The sequence below is a fragment of the Schistocerca nitens genome, chromosome 3 (assembly GCF_023898315.1).
Source record: "Schistocerca nitens isolate TAMUIC-IGC-003100 chromosome 3, iqSchNite1.1, whole genome shotgun sequence".
NCBI lineage: Eukaryota > Metazoa > Arthropoda > Insecta > Orthoptera > Acrididae > Schistocerca > Schistocerca nitens.
Window position 1 is genome coordinate 20,154,004 of NC_064616.1, and position 8,265 is coordinate 20,162,268.

Consider the following 8,265-nt stretch of genomic DNA (forward strand, 5'->3'; position numbering starts at 1 on the left):
ATGTACTTAAGTCGGCATTGTGCCTTTTGTATTCAATTCCGATGCGATTTCTATGTTTCATCGTCAATGTGAAGGTCCAAGGGATACAGTAAACCTGCACTGGTGCATCGGAATCTAATACTGGTCTCCCATTAGCCGCTCAAACCACAAACTCTTAGAAGATTCAGTCTTCTTGCACTCAATTCGGCATTGTGCCTTTTGTATTCAATTCCGATGCGATTTCTATGCTTCTTCGTCAATGTGAAGGTCCAAGGGATACAGTAAACCTGCATTGGTGCATCGGAATCTAATACTGGTCTCCCAGGAGCCGCTCAAACCACAAAATCTTAGAAGATTCACTCCTCCTATACTTAGGTCGGCATTGTGCCTTTTGTGTTCAATTCCGATGCAATTTCTGTGTTTCATCGTCAATGCGAAGGTCCAAGGGATACAGTGAACCTGCACTGGTGCATCGGTATCTAATACTGGTCTCCCATTAGCCGCTCAAACCACAAACTCTTAGAAGATTCACTCCTCCTATACTTAGGTCGGCATTGTGCCTTTTGTGTTCAATTCCGATGCAATTTCTGTGTTTCATCGTCAATGCGAAGGTCCAAGGGATACAGTAAACCTGCACTGGTGCATCGGAATCTAATACTGGTCACCCAGGAGCCGCTCAAACCACAAACCCTTAGAAGTTTCACTGTTCCTATACTTAAGTCGGCATTGTGCCTTTTGTATTCAATTCCAATGCGATTTCTATGTTTCATCGTCAATGTGAAGATCCAAGGGATACAGAAAACCTGCACTGGTGCATCGGAATCTAATACTGGTCACCAAGAAGCCGCTCAAACCACAAACTCTTAGAAGTTTCACTCTTCCTATACTTAAGTCGGCATTGTGCCTTTTGTATTCAATTACGATGCGATTTCTGTGTTTCATGGTCAATGCGTAGGTCCAAGGGATACAGTAAACCTGCACTGGTGCATCGGAATCTAATACTGGTCTCCCAGGAGCCGCTCAAACCACAAACTCTTAGAAGTTTCACTCTTTCTAAACTTAAGTCGGCATTGTGCCTTTTATATTCAATTCCGATGCGATCTCTATGTTTCATCGTCAATGTGAAGGTCCAAGGGATAGAGTAAACCTGCACTGGTGCATCGGAATCTAATACTGGTCACCCAGGAGCCGCTCAAACAACAAACTCATAGAGGTTTCACTCTTCCTACACTTAGGTCGGCATTGTGCCTTTTGTATTCAATTCCAATGCGATTTTTATGATTCATTGTGAATGTGAAGGTCCAAGGGATACGGAAAACCTGCACTGGTGCATCGGTATCTAATACTGGTCACCCAGGAGCCGCTCAAACCACAAACTCTTAGAAGTTTCACTCTTCCAATACTTAAGTCAGCCTTGTGCCTTTTGTATTCAATTACGATGGGATTTCTGTGTTTCATGGTCAATGCGAAGGTCCAAGGGATACAGTAAACCTGCACTGGTGCATCGGAATCGGGGTCTCCCAGGAGCCGCTCAAACCACAAACTCTTAGAAGTTTCAGTCTTCCTAAACTTAAGTCGACATTGTGCCTTTTGAATTCAATTCCGATGGGATTTCTATGTTTCATCGTCAATGTGAAGGTCCAAGGAATACAGTAAACCTGCACTGGAGCATCGGAATCTAATACTGGTCACCCAGGAGCCGCTAAACCACAAACTCTTAGAAGTTTCACTCTTCCTATACTTAAGTCGCCATTGTGCATTTTGTATTCAATTCCGATGCGATTTCTGTGTTCCATCATCAATGCGAAAGTCCAAGGTATACAGAAAACCAGCACTGGTGCATCGGAATCTAATACTGGTCTCCCAGGAGCCGCTCAAACCACAAACTCGTAGAAGTTTCAATCTTCTTGTACTTAAGTCGTCATTGTGCCTTTGTTTTCAATTCCGATGCGATTTCTTTGTTTCATCGTCAATGTGAAACCCCCCCCCCCCCCCCCTGGTGCATCGGAATCTAATACTGGTCACGCAGGACCCTTTAAAACCACAAACTCTTAGAAGTTCCACTCCTCCTATACTTAAGTCGGCATTGTGCCTTTTGTGTTCATTCCGATGCGATTTCTGTGTTCGATCGTCAATGGGAAGGTCCAAGGGATACAGTAAACCTGCACTGGTGCATCGGAATCTAATACTGGTCACCCAGGAGGCGCTCAAACCACAAACTCTTAGAAGTTTCACTCTTCCTATACTTAACTCGGCATTGTGCCTTTTGTATTCAATTCCGATGCGATTTCTGTCTTTCATCCTCAATGTGAAGGTCCAAGGGATACAGTAAACCCGCACTGGTGCATCGGAATCTAATACTGGTCTCCCAGAAGCCGCTCGAACCACAAACTCTTAGAAGATTCACTCTTCTTGTACTTAAGTCGGCATTGTGCATTTTGTATTCAATTCCGATGCGATTTTTATGTTTCATCGTCAATGTGAAAGTCCAAGGGATGCAGTAAACCTGCACTGGTGCATCGGAATCTAATACTGGTCTCCCAGGAGCCGCTCAAACCACAAACACTTAGAAGATTCACTCTTCTTGTACTTAAGTCGGCATTGTGCATTTTGTATTCAATTCCGATGCGATTTTATGTTTCATCGTCAATGTGAAGGTCCAAGGGATACAGTAAACCAGCACTGGTGCATCGGAATCTAATACTGGTCTCCCAGGAGCCGCTCAAACCACAAACTCTTAGAAGATTCACTCTTCTTGTACTTAAGTCGGCATTGTGCATTTTGTATTCGATTCCGATGCGATTTCTATGTTTCATCGTCAATGTGAAGGACCAAGGGATACAGTAAACCTGCACTGGTGCATCGGAATCTAATACTGGTCTCCCAGGAGCCGCTCAAACCACAAACTCTTAGAAGATTCACTCTTCTCGTACTTAAGTCGGCATTGTGCATTTTGTATTCAATTCCGATGCGATTTCTATCTTTCATCGTCAATGTGAAGGTCCAAGAGATACAGTAATCCTGCACTGGTGCATCGGAATCTAATACTGGTCCCCCAGGAGCCGCTCAAACCACAAACTCTTAGAGGATTCACTCTTCTTGTACTTAAGTCGGCATTGAGCCTTTTGTATTCAATTCCGATGCGATTTCTATGTTTCATCGTCAATGCGAAGGTCCAAGGGATACAGTAAACCTGCACTGGTGCATCGGAATCTAATACTGTTCTCCCAGGAGCCGCTCAAACCACAAACTCATAGAAGTTTCACTCTTCCTACACTTAAGTCGGCATTGTGCCTTTTGTATTCAATTCCAATGCGATTTCATTGTTTCATTGTGAATGTGAAGGTCCTAGGGATACAGAAAACCTGCACTGGTGCATCGGTATCTAATACTGGTCACCCAGCAGACGGTCAAACCACAAACTCTTAGAAGTTTCACTCTTCCAATACTTAAGTCGGCATTGTGCATTTTGTATTCCATTACGATGCGATTTCTGTGTTTCATGGTCAATGCGAAGGTCCAAGGGATACAGTACACCTGCACTTGTGCATCGGAATCAGGGTCTCCCAGGAGCCGCTCAAACCACAAACTCTTAGAAGTTTCAGTCTTCCTAAACTTATGTCGACATTGTGCCTTTTGAATTCAATTCCGATGGGATTTCTATGTTTCATCGTCAATGTGAAGGTCCAAGGAATACAGTAAACCTGCACTGGAGCATCGGAATCTAATACTGGTCACCCAGGAGCCGCTAAACCACAAACTCTTAGAAGTTTTACTCTTTCTATACTTAAGTCGCCATTGTGCATTTTGTATTCAATTCCGATGCGATTTCTCTGTTCCATCATCAATGCGAAAGTCCAAGGTATACAGAAAACCAGCACTGGTGCATCGGAATCTAATACTGGTCTCCCAGGAGCCGCTCAAACCACAAACTCGTAGAAGTTTCACTCTTCCTAAACTTAAGTCGGCATTGTGCTTTTGTTTTCAATTCCGATGCGATTTCTTTGTTTCATCGTCAATGTGAAGGTCCAAGGGATACATTAACCCCCCCCCCCCGGTGCATCGGAATCTAATACTGGTCACGCAGGACCCTCTAAAACCACAAACTCTTAGAAGTTCCACTCCTCCTATACTTAAGTCGGCATTGTGCCTTTTGTGTTCAATTCCGATGCGATTTCTGTGTTCGATCGTCAATGGGATGGTCCAAGGGATACAGTAAACCTGCACTGGTGCATCGGAATCTAATACTGGTCACCCAGGAGCCGCTCAAACCACAAACTCTTAGAAGTTTCTCTCTTCCTATACTTATCTCGGCATTGTGCCTTTTGTATTCAATTCCGATGCGATTACTGCCATTCATCCTCAATGTGAAGGTCCAAGGGATACAGTAAACCCGCACTGGTGCATCGGAATCTAATACTGGTCTCCCAGAAGCCGCTCAAACCACAAACTCTTAGAAGATTCACTCTTCTTGTACTTAAGTCGGCATTGTGCATTTTGTATTCAATTCCGATGCGATTTCTATGTTTCATCGTCAATGTGAAGGTCCAAGGGATACAGTAAACCTGCACTGGTGCATCGGAATCTAATAACGGTCTCCCAGGAGACGCTCTAACCACAAACTCTTAGAAGATTCACTCTTCTTGTACTTAAGTCGGCATTGTGCATTTTGTATTCGATTCCGATGCGATTTCTATGTTTCATCGTCAATGTGAAGGTCCAAGGGATACAGTAAACCTGCACTGGTGTATCGGAATCTAATACTGGTCTCCCAGGAGCCGCTCAAACCACAAACTCTTAGAAGATTCACTCTTCTCGTACTTAAGTCGGCATTGTGCATTTTGTATTCAATTCCGATGCGATTTCTATCTTTCATCGTCAATGTGAAGGTCCAAGAGATACAGTAATCCTGCACTGGTGCATCGGAATCTAATACTGGTCCCCCAGGAGCCGCTCAAACCACAAACTCTTAGAGGATTCACTCTTCTTGTCCTTAAGTCGGCATTGTGCCTTTTGTATTCAATTCCGATGCGATTTCTATGTTTCATCGTCATTGCGAAGGTCCAAGGGATACAGTAAACCTGCTTTGGTGCATCGGAATCTAATACTGGTCACCCAGGAGCCGCTCAAACCACAAACTCATAGAAGTTTCACTCTTCCTACACTTAAGTCGGCATTGTGCCTTTTGTATTCAATTCCAATGCGATTTCTATGTTTCATTGTGAATGTGAAGGTCCAAGGGATACAGAAAACCTGCACTGGTGCATCGGTATCTAATACTGGTCACCCAGGAGACGCTCAAACCACAAACTCTTTGAAGATTCACACTTCTTGTACTTAAGTCGGCATTGTGCCTTTCGTATTCAATTCCGATGCGATTTCTATGTTTCACCGTCAATGTGAAGTTCCAAGGGATACAGTAAACCTGCACTGGTGCAGCGGAATCAAATACTGGTTTCCCAGGAGCCGCTCAAACCACAAACTCTTAGAAAATTCACTCTTCTTGTACTTAAGTCGGCATTGTGCCTTTTGTATTCAATTCCGATGCGATTTCTGTGTTTCATGGTCAATGTGAAGGTCCAAGGGATGCAGTAAACCTGCACTGGTGGATCGGAATCTAATACTGGTCTCCCAGGAGCCGCTCAGACCACAAACTCTTAGAAGATTCACTCTTCCTATACTTAAGTCGGCATTGTGCCTTTTGTATTCAATTCCGATGCGATTTCTATGTTTCATCGTCAATGTGAAGGTCCAAGGGACACAGTAAACCTGCACTGGTGCATCGGAAACTAATACTGGTCTCCCAGGAGCCGCTCAAACCACAAACTCTTAGAAGATTCCCCCTTCTTGTACTTAAGTCGGCATTGTGCATATTGTATTCAATTCCGACGCGATTTCTATGTTTCATCGTCAATGTGAAGGTCCAAGGGATACCGTAAACCTGTACTGGTGCATCGGAATCTAATACTGGTCTCCCAGGAGCCGCTCAAACCACAAATTCTTAGAAGATTCACTCTTCTTGTACTTAAGTCGGCATTGTGCATTTTGTATTCAATTACGACGCGATTTCTATGTTTCATCGTCAATGTGAAGGTCCAAGGGATACAGTAAACCTGCACTGGTGCATCGGAATCTAATACTGGTCTCCCAGGAGCCGCTCAAACCACAAACTCTTAGAAGATTCACTCTTCTCGTACTTAAGTCGGCATTGTGCATTTTGTATTCCATTCCGATGCGATTTCTATGTTTCATCGTCAATGTGAAGGACCCAGGGATACAGTAAACCTGCACTGGTGCATCGGAATCTAATACTGGTCTCCCAGGAGCCGCTCAAACCACAAACTCTTAGAAGATTCACTCTTCTTGTACTTAAGTCGGCATTGTGCATTTTGTATTCAATTCCGATGCGATTTCTATGTTTCATCGTCAATGTGAAAGTCCAAGGGATACAGAAAAACTGCACTGGTGCATCGGAATATAATACAGGTCACCCAGGAGGCGCTCAAACCACAAACCCTCAGAAGTTTCACTCTTCCTATACTTAAGTCGGCATTGTGCCTTTTGTATTCATTTCCAATGCGATTTCTATGTTTCATCGTCAATGTGAAGGTCCAACGGATACAGTAAACCTGCACTGGTGCATCGGAATCTAATACTGGTCACCCAGGAGCCGCTCAAACCACAAACTCTTACAAATTTCACTCTTCCTATACTTAAGTCGGCATTGTGCCTTTTGTATTCAATTACGATGCGATTTCTGTGTTTCATGGTCAATCCGAAGGTCCAAGGGATACAGTAAACCTGCACTGGTGCATCGGAATCTAATACTGGTCTCCCAGGAGCCGCTCAAACCACAAACTCTTAGAAGTTTCACTCTTCCTAAACTTAAGTCGGCATTGTGCTTTTTGAATTCAATTCCGATGCGATTTCTATGTTTCATCGTCAATGTGAAGGTCCAAGGGATAGAGTAAACCTGCACTGGTGCATCGGAATCTAATACTGGTCACCCAGGAGCCGCTCAAACCACAAACTCTTAGAAGTTTCACTCTTCCTATACTTAAGTCGGCATTGTGCATTTGGTATTCAATTTCGATGCGATTTCTATGTTTCAACGTCTATGTGATGGTCCAAGGGATGCAGTAAACCTGCACTGGTGCATCGGAATCTAATACTGGTCTGCCAGGAGCCGCTCAAACCACGAACTCTTAGAAGATTCACTCTTCCTATACGTAAGTCGTCATTGTGCCTTTTGTATTCAATTCCGATGCGATTTCTATGTTTCATCGTCAATGTGAAGGTCCAAGGGATACCGTAAACCAGTACTGGTGCATCGGAATCTAATACTGGTCTCCCAGGAGCCGCTCAAACCACAAATTCTTAGAAGATTCACTCTTCCTATACTTAAGTCGGCATTGTGCCTTTTGTATTCAATTCCGATGCGGTTTCTATGTTTCATCGTCAATGTGAAAGTCCAAGGGATGCAGTAAACCTGCACTGTTGCATCGGAATCTAATACTGGTCTCCCAGGAGCCGTTCAAACCACAAACCCTTAGAAGATTCACTCTTCTTGTACTTATGTCGGCATTGTGCATTTTGTATTCAATTCCGATGCGATTCCTATGTTTCATTGTCAACGTGAAGGTCGAAGGGATACAGTAAACCTGCACTGGTGCATCGGAATCTAATACTGGTCTCCCAGGAGCCGCTCAAACCACAAACTCTTAGAAGATTCACTCTTCATGTACTTAAGTCGGCATTGTGCCTTTTGTATTCAATTCCGATGCGATTTCTATGTTTCATCGTCAATGTGAAGGTCCAAGGGATACAGTAAACCTGCACTGGTGCATCGGAATCTAATACTGGTCTCCCATTAGCCGCTCAAACCACAAACTCTTAGAAGATTCAGTCTTCTTGCACTCAATTCGGCATTGTGCCTTTTGTATTCAATTCCGATGCGATTTCTATGCTTCTTCGTCAATGTGAAGGTCCAAGGGATACAGTAAACCTGCACTGGTGCATCGGAATCTAATACTGGTCTCCCAGGAGCCGCTCAAACCACAAAATCTTAGAAGATTCACTCCTCCTATACTTAGGTCGGCATTGTGCCTTTTGTGTTCAATTCCGATGCAATTTCTGTGTTTCATCGTCAATGCGAAGGTCCAAGGGATACAGTGAACCTGCACTGGTGCATCGGTATCTAATACTGGTCTCCCATTAGCCGCTCAAACCACAAACTCTTAGAAGATTCACTCCTCCTATACTTAGGTCGGCATTGTGCCTTTTGTG